Genomic DNA, 11,924 nt, shown 5'->3' with positions numbered 1-11,924 from the left:
GGAGAAGAAGAAGGCACGCAAAAGAAAGACTAACAAGGGTGCGAGCCAGCCGGCACCGAGTACGATCCGTGCTCAGGACGGGCCACCTTCACCTAAGGATATCTCGAGGAGGGTGCATGTGGCGGGTAGGGCGATGCTACCGACAAATATGCTCAATGCTGCAACCGGTGCTATGCGGAGTCTGCATGACAGTGTTCTTTCTTTGGAGAAGTGGCGTCTCAGAGAGAAGGATGTGGCATACCCGGTTTTCGCGGCCAAGGTGCCAGAGGGCAAGGGCTTTGTGGATAACTCCATCGGGCGTACGATCGTCATGCGGTTTGATGACATCCACGCTATGTTGAACCTTCATCCGCTGCACTACACCTTCGTTCGGCTATTTTCGCTGAGTATGGAGATGCGGATCATTCGCGACAAGACCTCGGACATTGTGATAGTCGACCCCTTCTACATGCGTGCCAAGATCTTGGGCAGCGCTGGGGACCGGCAAGTCGCGAGTTCTTACCTCGAAGGCGTCATTCTGGCAAACCAAGATAAGGATAACTTCCTCGTGCCTTACTTTCCCGAGTAAGTCCTCCCCTCAACCGGCCCGTAACATATGAATTCTTAGATTTCGATCGTTTTTCTTTTAACATTCCGTGTTTTCTGCAGTGACACACATTGCACGCTCATCCTCCTAAGCCCCAAATATTCCATGGCCACGTATTTCGACCCGGACCGTCAGTCGAACGTAGACTACACAAATGTCAAGAAGGTTCTTGATGATGTTCTCCCCAGCTACGCCAAATCTGGAGGCACCTTCACCAGGCCTATTCGTAAGTACGGCAAGCACGTGTTCTCCCACAATACGACGTTCTGCTGCGTCAAGCAGCCGCCTGGCGGTCAGAAGGGTGCCTACTACGCCATCCATCACATGTGGGCGATCGTATGGGACCATCATCAACTTCTGCTACCGAGTAAACTCAAAGATTGGGCCGCGAGCGTGTCGGCAATCCAGGACGCGGACATCAGACAAGAATTCTTTCGCATCCAGTCGGAGTTTGTGGAAATCATCCATCAAGATGTCCTTCATACCTCGGGGCAGTTCTACCTCAGAAATCAACCGTCCAACAGTGACATCGACACAATGCTACAAATGCAGGCTGACAACGCTCGTTCTTTCATGACTCCCACGATAGACGGCAGCTTCATCCACGCTCCGGTCCCTTGAGTCGAGTCGAAAGCAGTGATGTTGTGTCTAGTTCTGAAACATCGATTGGCTCATGTTGTAATTAAACTTTAATGAACTTGTAGTATGTCTCTTTGGTTTCGAGAGTCGTTCAACTTAGATGTAATCGATGCTATTAATGTCTTGCTTTTCTCTTCCGATCGTTCTGTTGCATACTTATATATTGCTTATGTATTGTCTGTGAATTGGTACTAACGTTTCGTTTGGCTAGTGCATAGCGATGCCGTCGTATGTCGTGTACAAGGGTAAGGTTCCCGGAGTCTACGACGACTGGGAGGAGTGTCGGAGACAGGTTCACCGATTCAGCGGTAACAATTACAAAGGGTACACCACTAGGGTCGAGGCCGAATCTAGATACGCCCGCTATCTAGCGGGAGAGGGGAGGGAGCGTTGGAGGAACCGGATGAAGACGATTTTCATCGTGATGATGCTCATCGTGATGACCGCAGCTCTCTTCTATGTGATGGTAGTTTAGATGATCGATATCGACTTGTAATGTGAAGACAAACTCGCTACTCGCGGTCTCGAGACTTGTAATATAATGTTCTATCTTTGTTCGGTCTTTTCAGTTCGGAGACTAATATGATGAATTGTATTCAGAGACTAATATGATGAATTGTATTCAGAGACTAATCTTCTATTGTATTCGATGAATCTGTTGTTGATGTGTGCTGTCTATATTTTGTCCAATTATACATTTTGTAACCTGTGCAAAAAACAGAAAATTAAAAAATAAAAAAACCTAATATTCATACTAATGGCGCATCACATCATAGTGCGCCATTAGTATGCCAAAGGATACTAATGGCGCATCATTAAACAGTGCGCCATTAGTATGCCGAAATTACTAATGGCGCATCTTGTTGTTGTGCGCCATTAGTATGCCAAAGCACCTGGGTATACATGGCCCTCTGGGAGGCATACTAATGGTGCACTGTTGTATACACTAATGGCGCATCTGAGGTCCGCCATTAGTATACCATATACTAATGGCGCACCAGTGATGCGCCATTAGTAAAATATACTAATGGCGTGGCACTAATGGCGCACCACTAATGCGCCATTAATGGCCAAATTAGGTGCGCCATTAGTAGGCCTTTTCCTAGTAGTGATGTTCCCCCTTCGCCAGTAACGCCTAGCAGTACGTTAGCATAGCTCTAGCCCCGCTTATAATCATGTTGTGCATATGTTTGCATGTATTTACTGTTTATTCCCCCTCTTCTCTCCGGTAGACCCCGAAACCGCTAATGATGCCCCTATGATCGACTACATCGATGACGACCCTTCTTCCGTTTCGGCGGAGCTTCCAGGCAAGCCCTCCCTTTGATCATCCCAATATTGCTCATTCCATTCTCTCATGCTTGCATTAGATTTTGCTACTGCTTATGTTTTGCTCCTATTCTGATGCATAGCCTGCTTTTGTAACCTGCTCGTTGTACCTTACCGGCTTATCGTAAACTGCTTAGTATAGGTTGGTTAGTGATCCATCAGTGACCCCCACCTTGTCCTTGTTGCCCCTGCTTCATGTTTGACGACTCGATCAACGTGATCGAGGACCAGAGCCTCACACCTCACATCACATCACGCCCCATAAGTTGCTCGACTCTGCAGATTTACTATCGAGTGCCGAGGGTGATCCCTCATAACGCACTCCTGATGATAATTCTGTAGTGTAGCTATTTGGTTGTGGTTAACGAGGGTGGTTCCTCATTGACCATTCCCGATACAGTTCTGTCGTGCAACACCTCAAGTGTGAACCTCGAGGGTGGACTCTCTTATGTTCACCTTGATGATTACATCGAGTGGAATCCTCCGTGGGTGATTCCTCGGGTTTTCCCCTTGATGTTTGGACACACGGTTACCTTGACTTACTTGAGACCATTGTTGAAGTTGGGTCGGTCCTGAGGGGTACCCGCGAGTTGATGTGAAATTCGGGCGGGCCCGTTGAGCACCCGCGAGTTTTCCACGTGGCACGGCCGGGCAGTCTGGGCCCTTGTCGTAAGTTCACGAGACGGGGCGACGGGGTCACATTATCGTGAGTCTCTGCTCGTCTTCGCGAGCCCCCAATGCACTAACAGGTTTGGGTATTTGTTCTGAGTTGGCCTCTGGCCTTTAAGCACTAACCACAACGCGAGAATAGATATGGGCCTCGACGTTGCAGTATCAGCCAAAGCTTTGTCAGACGTCCAGTCCAGTATTGTGGCACGGTTGGATCGTGCTGGCCATCCGAGGCGGTGCTGGTATCCACCCTGCACACAACGACTCGGAGTGCTGCGGGCGATGGGCCCAAGACCCCGGAGTTCTTAGGATGTAGACCGGCGGGGACCTCTCTACTGAGCCTAGGTAGGGCTGCGACATGTTGATCTTCCGAGGGCGGGCATTGACCCCAGAAAGGTGTGTCCGACCAGAGTGATCGAGCATGTTGGGTAACGTGGTCCACACCTGCAGGGAAGATATATATTCGAATATTGTGACCACGGTAATGGACGTTCAGACTTATATCCTGATATTATATAACAAAAACGGATACTTGAGATATGTGATGGATATGTGGCTCCGAGATTGCTTTCTCGCAGGGTGTCGAGGAAGGATCTCTAGGCGTTGGTTCTACAACATGTTTGTTAAATATTAAACTTCTATTCTTTACGCTTCTATGGGCTGCAAGATTCTTGGAGCTGCTTGAAGATGCTAGACTTCGATAGGCTAGGCCTTCCCCCTCTATTCTCGCATTCTGCAGTTCAGTCGACAGATACGACCCTTCCATTTGATACCAATGCATACTTAGTATAGATCTGATGCTTGCGAGTACTTTGGATGAGTACTCACGGTTGCTTTGCTTCCCCTTTCCCGCTTCTTTCTTCTTTCCAGTTGATGCAACTAGATGGTGGATCACTGGAGCCAGATGCCACCGCTGATGGATGCTACAACGTGGAGACCGCCGAAGACCAGGAGTAGTTAGGAGGTCCCAGGCAGGAGGCCTTGCCTCTTCGACCGTGTTGCTTTTGTACTAGCCTTCTTTAGGCAGTCTTGTTTAACTTAAGTCTGTACTCAGATATTGTTGCTTCCGCTGACTCTTGTGTATCGAGCTATGTATTCGAGCCCTCGAGGCCCCTGGCTTGTAATATAAAGCTTGTATTCTTTTATTTGTTTTTAGAGTTGTGTTGTGATATCTTCCCGTGAGTCCTTGATCTTGATCATACACATTTGCGTGTATGATTGAATCGGGGGCGTCACAAGTTGGTATCAGAGCCGACTGCCTGTAGGAACCCCTTTTCCAATTCCTTGGCCGAAGTTGAGTCTAGTCGTTGAAAAACTAATTTATTACCATGGTTGTGTGGCTTATAGGCCCACGTTGCCATTGGGTGGTATTAGGATCTTTTATTCCCATCTATACTCTAGGAATCTGATCTCTCTTCTATTCGGGTTAAATGATTTTGCTAACTCTACTCTAGGTTCTCGTAAATACTTTCTCCCAGAGAGCCCCTCACTCCAGATGATTGCTTGGTACACCAGAAGATTCTAAAGATACTCTCCGATGTTTTCCCGAGACCCCTCTACCCTTCGCCGTTGCGATCCCTACCATCGATAAGTCCTTATACGTAACTACCTACATTTGTCGTTCATATCTTCATCCCAGTTGCTCTTGTTATTACAAGATGCCCTAAAATACTATTTGATCTTCCAAAGATACTCAGTAGCTATTGCTCTTGTTCCTCGTTATCTGATTGCATTATGGATACTTCCCATATGTCTGGCTATACTCACTAGCAACCTTTGTCATCGTAATTTCGAGCATTTGATTCAATATGTTTGCGAATGCTCGCGATCATCAGTCCTAGTTAGAAATCTTTCCTTCGGCTCAGACATTACCCCGAACATGAGCTGGTTCTCAGCCAATCATATTGCCATCGATTGTGCCCTAAGTCTATTCAACTTATCCATCCTTGGTCACAGCGTTTGCTTCTGATCCCTTGATTTTGGAAATCGTAAGTCCTTTGCATTTGAACTCTAAATTAGTCAGTTGCTTCTATAATCTGATATTCTTGCATTCTTTCTACTTCTGGTTGAGTACTGATGCTCACATCAGATCCCTTGTGAACCACTAGATCCTTTGTGGGGTTCTATCCGACAACGTCCTTCATATACAGTAACCTTGTGAGCTTTTCCTTGGATACATAATGCCTTTGTTAAATTGTATCTTCTGTTTCCTGAACCATGCTCTACTCTTGGGATTGAGTTATTTACTCACGAAGTTTGTGCTATATGTTCCTCAGATGCCCTGATGGGTTGAATCTTTGTCTTACCTAAATCCGTGTGAACCTGAAGATTATGCGAGTTATATCTACTTGTGTTTCTTCGGATAAATTTTCAATTCTACAAATTCTTCGAATGCGAGACGTGAATGGAAAGTTGTGCATTATAGAAGTGGGAGTTGACCTTGAACCTTTGTGTTCATGCCCACAGACCCGATGTGGAACTTATCATGGAAGCTTCTTGAAATAATAATAATCCCCTTTTGATGAGTTCATATTTTATCTATGTTTGGTCCTTTGCCACCGTGGTTCCGACCAGATTGTTCTACTTTGTTCTCATTTCTCGGACAAGTTAAAGTACTTGTCTTCTGCAGATCTTTTCTTCTGTCCAACCTCTATCCGGTTCTACCTCCGAGTATTACCCTCTAGTATCTCGAGAATATCACATAACTACATAGCCTCTTATGAGTTCTTCATCAACTATTATTTCTTACCGATTCCAATTTTCACGGGTTCTGAGTTGTTAGACACTCGAGAACACCGATAATTGGTTCGAGTCTAAACTTTAATTTCCATTGTTTTGTTCAACCTTTCTTGTAGCTAACATATCGGAGCACTGCTAATTCTCTGCTTATGTAAGCACCTCGGAGTACAACTCTGGCAGTAAGACCTTGTCACTATTGTTGATGACATTCCGGTAGCCACCGATGGATGACAACTTTGCCTATTGGTCTGCCTCATCTTAACGAGCAGGAAAATGGTTCTCTTCGTCCCTCGCCCTTGGTACCAACGTTGTTGCCAACATAACTGACAGGTTGTCCTCTGACCTGCCTTGCTATCATGACCGTGCAAAATGTAACACCTTCTTGCTTTTAACCCACATGATGGGCCCATAACCCACACTTCCACAGGATCAAAACCTGACTCTTATGTACATCTCTGTCTTCCAAAATTGTTCCTCACGCTTGGTTTTATATATAATTCACGAGCCACCTTCTTGTGATCTGTTCTGGTATTAGATTCAATACTTATTCTCGATGCTTTGAACCCCTTTCACCCTCTGTTTCAGACATCGAATGATTGCCTACCCGGTTGAAGCTTCTTATTGCTCCTCTTTACCTTACTCTCGATGGATTTCTTGAATTTTAACTCGAGAGATGCCTCTATGCCATGTTCGTCGAGATAGCCCCAGGTACCTATCTTGTGTTGAGCTCCGTCCTTCCCGAGTCCTTACTCTACCTCCTAAATCTCGGGACCAGATTTCTTGTAGTGGAGGAGAATTGTGACGCCCAGATAATTAAGCTACATTAATTCCCCACTAATGGTGCCATGTCATCACATTACTGTTGCTAATCCTCGCTTGATCCAAATCGTAATTCAAATCCAAATTCAAATAAAAGTGAAAAATAAAAGTTTTTAATGTCTAAAATAAAATGTTCATCATGTGCAAAATTACATTTGCTAATATTCATGGTGAACCAACTTTTTTTGCAAAGTGGTTTGATGCCCTAATCTAAATAATATAGTAATATAAAAAGGAAAAAGGAAAACCCCAGTCGAACTAGGCCATCCGGCGCTTAAGCCCCTCTGGGCTGGCCACAACTAGCCCACCTGCCCCAGCAGCCCACCTCCCTCGATCGCCTCCCTCCTCTCTGTTCCTGCGACCCGAGCCGCTACAAGGCTCGCCCCTGCCGGACCGTCTCGACGGCGTCTCTCCGCGAGAGGATAAGGCCACGTCCCACCCCGCGGCGCCTCGCTCCCCTCGTCAACCCTATCCACTCCCCCTCCCCCCACTCATTCCTCTCCACCTTCCCGAGCTCCGCCATGGACGCGTCGCCGCCGTAGCCGTCGCTGCTACCCACCCCGCTGCTGGAGACTGCACCAGGCGCACCGTCTTCGTCGCCTACTTTGACTACATCGGCGAGATCGAGCCGGAAGCCACCGGGACGCCCGCTGGTTCCCCGCCCTCAACCTCCGCCCGTCTCGGTCGCCACCGCCGTCGCCAACTCCGGACGCCACTGCAGCTCCTAACCTGTCGACGGACCTCCTTGTGCGTTCACGGTGAGCCCCCGTACGGAACCCATCTCCCAGCGCTTTGTTTGGTCCCCTATAGCCATCGTGGCCATCACCACCGTAGTCTTCGACCGCGCCTCCTGCTCGCCGCACCCGGCGCCCATCCCGCCCATGCCTCACCTCGCCTCATCGCATGGCCGCGCACGTGCGCCAGCTGCCCGTGCCGGTCGCGCCTCGACATTCTGTTGCCGCGCCACTGCCGCTCCGGAGAGCTTTGCTCACCGCGCCCGCTGCACCCGCTTTCACCAGCCGCCATTGCTGCCGTCGCGCTCTTGACCACCAACCGCGAGCACACGTCCCCGCTCCAGCCTCATACGCTGCCGCCCGCACGCACACTATTGCGGCTACCTCAGTTGTCGTCCTCGCGCTCGACTGACGCCCTTCCGCTCACCCTGCTCACCGCGACCATGTCGCCCGCTCGCCAGCCCCGCCGGAGCACCACGGCCTCGCCCGGGCGTAGCGCCCCTCGGGCACGGGCGCCCGCCCGTTAACCCGCGCCGGCCCGCTGGCCTTGTGCCACTGGCCTATGGGCCCCCAGCGCCCAGGCTCCTGTAAAAAAAAGAGGGTTTTAAAATTAAAATAATAACAATAATAATAATTAACTGTTCAATTAACTTAATTAATTAGGTTTAACTAACCTAATAAACTAGATTAGTTAATTCTAATCTGTAGTTAGATAAATGAGTCAATGACAGGACGACCCCACACCCTGTTGACCAGTCAAACGTTGTCTGGTCAACCGGGACCCACTGGCCCACTTGTCAGCCTCTGGTACACTTCTGTGTACACAGAGCTAGGTACCCGTAGCATTTTAGCATTTATTTTCGTATTAAAATTAATTTCAGAATATTAATAAAACTTTGAAAATTAATAGAAATTAAACCGTAGCTCGGATGAAAAAGTTTTCTACATGAAAGTTGCTCAGAATTTCGAGACGAATCCGGATACGCTGTCCGTTCTTCTGGCACATGTCTCTAGCATAGCGAATCTGCAAACTTTCCCCTCCGGTTCATCTGCCTGACAGACGTCCGGGACCGGGAAATCTTTCCCGGATGTTTCCCCCTTCGCCAATAACGCCTAGCACATCGTTAGAACACCTCTAGCCCCGCTTATAATTATGTTTTGCATATGTTGGCGTGTATTTACTATTTCTTCCCCCTCTTCTCTCCGGTAGACCCCGAGACCGCTGCTGATGCCCCTGTGATCGACTACGTCGACGACGACCCTTCTTCCTTTCAGCGGAGCTTCCAGGCAAGCCCCCCTTTGATCATCCCGATATTGCCCATTCCATTCTCTCATGCTTGCATTAGATTTTGCTACTATTATTGTTTGCTCCTATTCTGATGCATAGCCTGCTTTTGTAACCTGCTCATTGTACCTTACCTGCTTATCCTAAACTGCTTAGTATAGGTTGGTTAGTGATTCATCAGTGACCCCCACCTTGTCCTTGTTGCCCCTGCTTCATCTTTGACGACTCGATCAACGTGATCGAGGACAAGAGCCTGACACTTCACATCACATCACGCCCCATTAGTTGCTCGACTCTGCAGATTTACTATCAAGTGCCGAGGGTGATCCCTCATAACACACTTCTGATGATAATTCTGTAGTGTAGCTATTCGGTCATGGTCAACGAGGGTGGTTCCTTGTTCACCATTACCGATACGGTTCTGTCGTGCAACACCTCAAGTGTGAACCTCGAGGATGGACTCTCTTACGTTTACCTTGATGATTACATCGAGTGGAATACTCCGTGGGTGATTCCTCGGGTTTTCCCCTTGATGTTTGGACACACGATTACCTTGACTTACTTGAGACCATTGTTGAAGTCAGGTTAGCCCTGATGGGTACCCACGAGTTGATGTGAAACTCGGGCGGGCCCGTTGAGCACCCGTGAGTTTTCCACGTGGCACGGTGATACGTCTCCATCGTATCTATCATTTTTTATTGTTCCATGCCAATATTCTTCAACTTTCATATACTTTTGGCAACTTTTTATACTATTTTTGGGACTAACATATTGATCCAGTGCCCAGTGCCAGTTCCTGTTTGTTGCATGTTTTATGTTTCGCAGAAAACCAAAATCAAACGGAATCCAAACGGGATAAAAACGGATGGAGAATTATTTTGGAATATTTGGGATTTTCCGGAGGAAGAATCAACGCGAAACAGTGTCCGAGGTGGCCACGAGACAGGGGGCGTGCCCCCTACCCTTGAGCACGCCCTGGGCTCTGGTGGGCCACCCGTAAGCTAATTTTATGAGAAAAATCTGCGCGAAAGATTCACCCCAATCGGAGTTACGGATCTCCAGATATAAAGGAAACGGTGAAGGGGCAGAAACAGAGAACGCAGAAACAGAGAGATAGATCCAATCTCGGAGGGGCTCTCGCCCCTCCCAAGCCATGGGAGCCAGGAACCAGAGGGGAAACCCTTCTCCCATCTAGGGAGGAGGTCAAGGTAGAAGAAGAAGAAGAGACCCTCTCTCCCCCTTGCTTCCGGTGGCGCCGGAGCGCTGCCGGGGCCCATCATCATCACCGCGATCTTCACCAACACTGTCGTCATCTTCACCAACATATCCATCACCTTCCCCCTTCTATATCTAGCGGTCCACTCTCCCGCAACCCGCTGTACCCTCTACTTTTAACATGGTGCTTTATGCTTCATATTATTATCCAATGATGTGTTGCCATCCTATGATGTCTGAGTAGATTTCTATTGTCCTATCGGTGATTAATGATTTGCTACGATTGGTTTGAGTTGCATGTTTTATTATTGGTGATGTCCTATGGTGCCCTCCATGGTGCGCAAGCGTGAGGGATTACCGCTGTAGGGTGTTGCAATGCGTTCATGCTTATAGTGGGTTGCGTGAGTGACTGAAACACAAATCCGAGTAAGTAGGTTGTTGCGTATGGGATAAAGAGGACTTGATACTTTAATGCTATGGTTGGGTTTTACCTTAATGAATCTTTAGTAGTTGTGAATGCTTGCTAGAGTTCCAATCATAAGTGCATATGATCCAAGAAGAGAAAGTATGTTAGCTTATGCCTCTCCCTCAAGTAGAATTGCAATAATGATTACCGGTCTAGTAACATAGTCAATTGCTTAGGGACAATTTCACAACTCCTACCACCACTTTTCCACACTCGCTATATTTACTTTCTTGCATCTTTATCTAAACATCCCCTAGCTTTTATTTACATACTCATTATTATCTTGCAAACCTATCCTATCGCACCTACAAAGTACTTCTAGTTTCATACTTGTTCTAGGTAAAGCGAACGTCAAGCGTGCGTAGAGTTGTATCGGTGTTCGATAGAACTTGAGGGAATATTTATTCTACCTTTAGCTCCTCGTTGGGTTCGACACTCTTACTTATTGAAAACTGTTGCGATCCCCTACACTTGTGGGTTATCAAGACCTTTTTCTGGCGCCGTTACCGGGGAGTCATAGTGTGGGGTTAATATTCGCGTGTGTGCTTGTTTGCTTTATCACTAAGTAATTTTTATTTGTTGTTCTTAGTTGTTCTCTATCTTTAGTTATGGATATGGAACACAAAATACCAAAAAAATAGAGGTACTTACTACTCATGTAGATGGGGTAACTCCTAAAACAACCGATTATCATTATGTGAGAGATATTATGTACTATTTTGATAATCCTGAGAAAACCCCATTCAACTTTATAATGGGAGACACACTGGATCAACGTGAATACTTTAGGGATTATTGCTCGACACAAAAAGGGAAACTATTATGGGATCAATTTATTATTTTGCATTGGTATGCTCGTGAACTATGCGTGATGCATGATTATACTTGTTGCTCTAGGATGAAGGATCCACACCTTCCCTTTTCATGCAAATTCAATGATAATGAAACCTTGGCTTCTTATGCTAATGGTAGATATGATTACTATGATGTGGAACAAATAGAAGAACTTTTTGCTTTTATGGGTGCTTATGAGATTGAATCTATGTTTAAAGCGTTTGACGATTTTCATGATTCAGTTTATAGACCAGAAAATCTTGCTATACTTAGATATTGCTATGAAAATTATGAATACAATTACTATATTAATGCATTTATTGAGAAAGTCTCTGCTATCCAAGAAGAGACTAATATTTTGCAGGAAGCTATGGAAGAAGAAATTGATGAAACTGTGAGCTCACTGGATGAAAAAGATGATGAGGAGAGCGAAGAACAAAAGGAGGAAGAGCGGATTAGCTACCAGTGCCCACCTTCTAATGAGAGTAACCCTCCAATTCATACATTATTTAATTCCCCTTCGTGCTTATCAAAGGATGATTGCTATGATGATTGCTATGATCCCTTGTATTTGTTTGAAATATCCCTTTTTGATGATGCTTGCTATGC

This window comes from Triticum aestivum, chromosome 4A, assembly GCF_018294505.1.
Source record: "Triticum aestivum cultivar Chinese Spring chromosome 4A, IWGSC CS RefSeq v2.1, whole genome shotgun sequence".
Classification (NCBI taxonomy): Eukaryota; Viridiplantae; Streptophyta; class Magnoliopsida; order Poales; family Poaceae; genus Triticum; species Triticum aestivum.
This window is presented reverse-complemented; position numbering follows the sequence as displayed.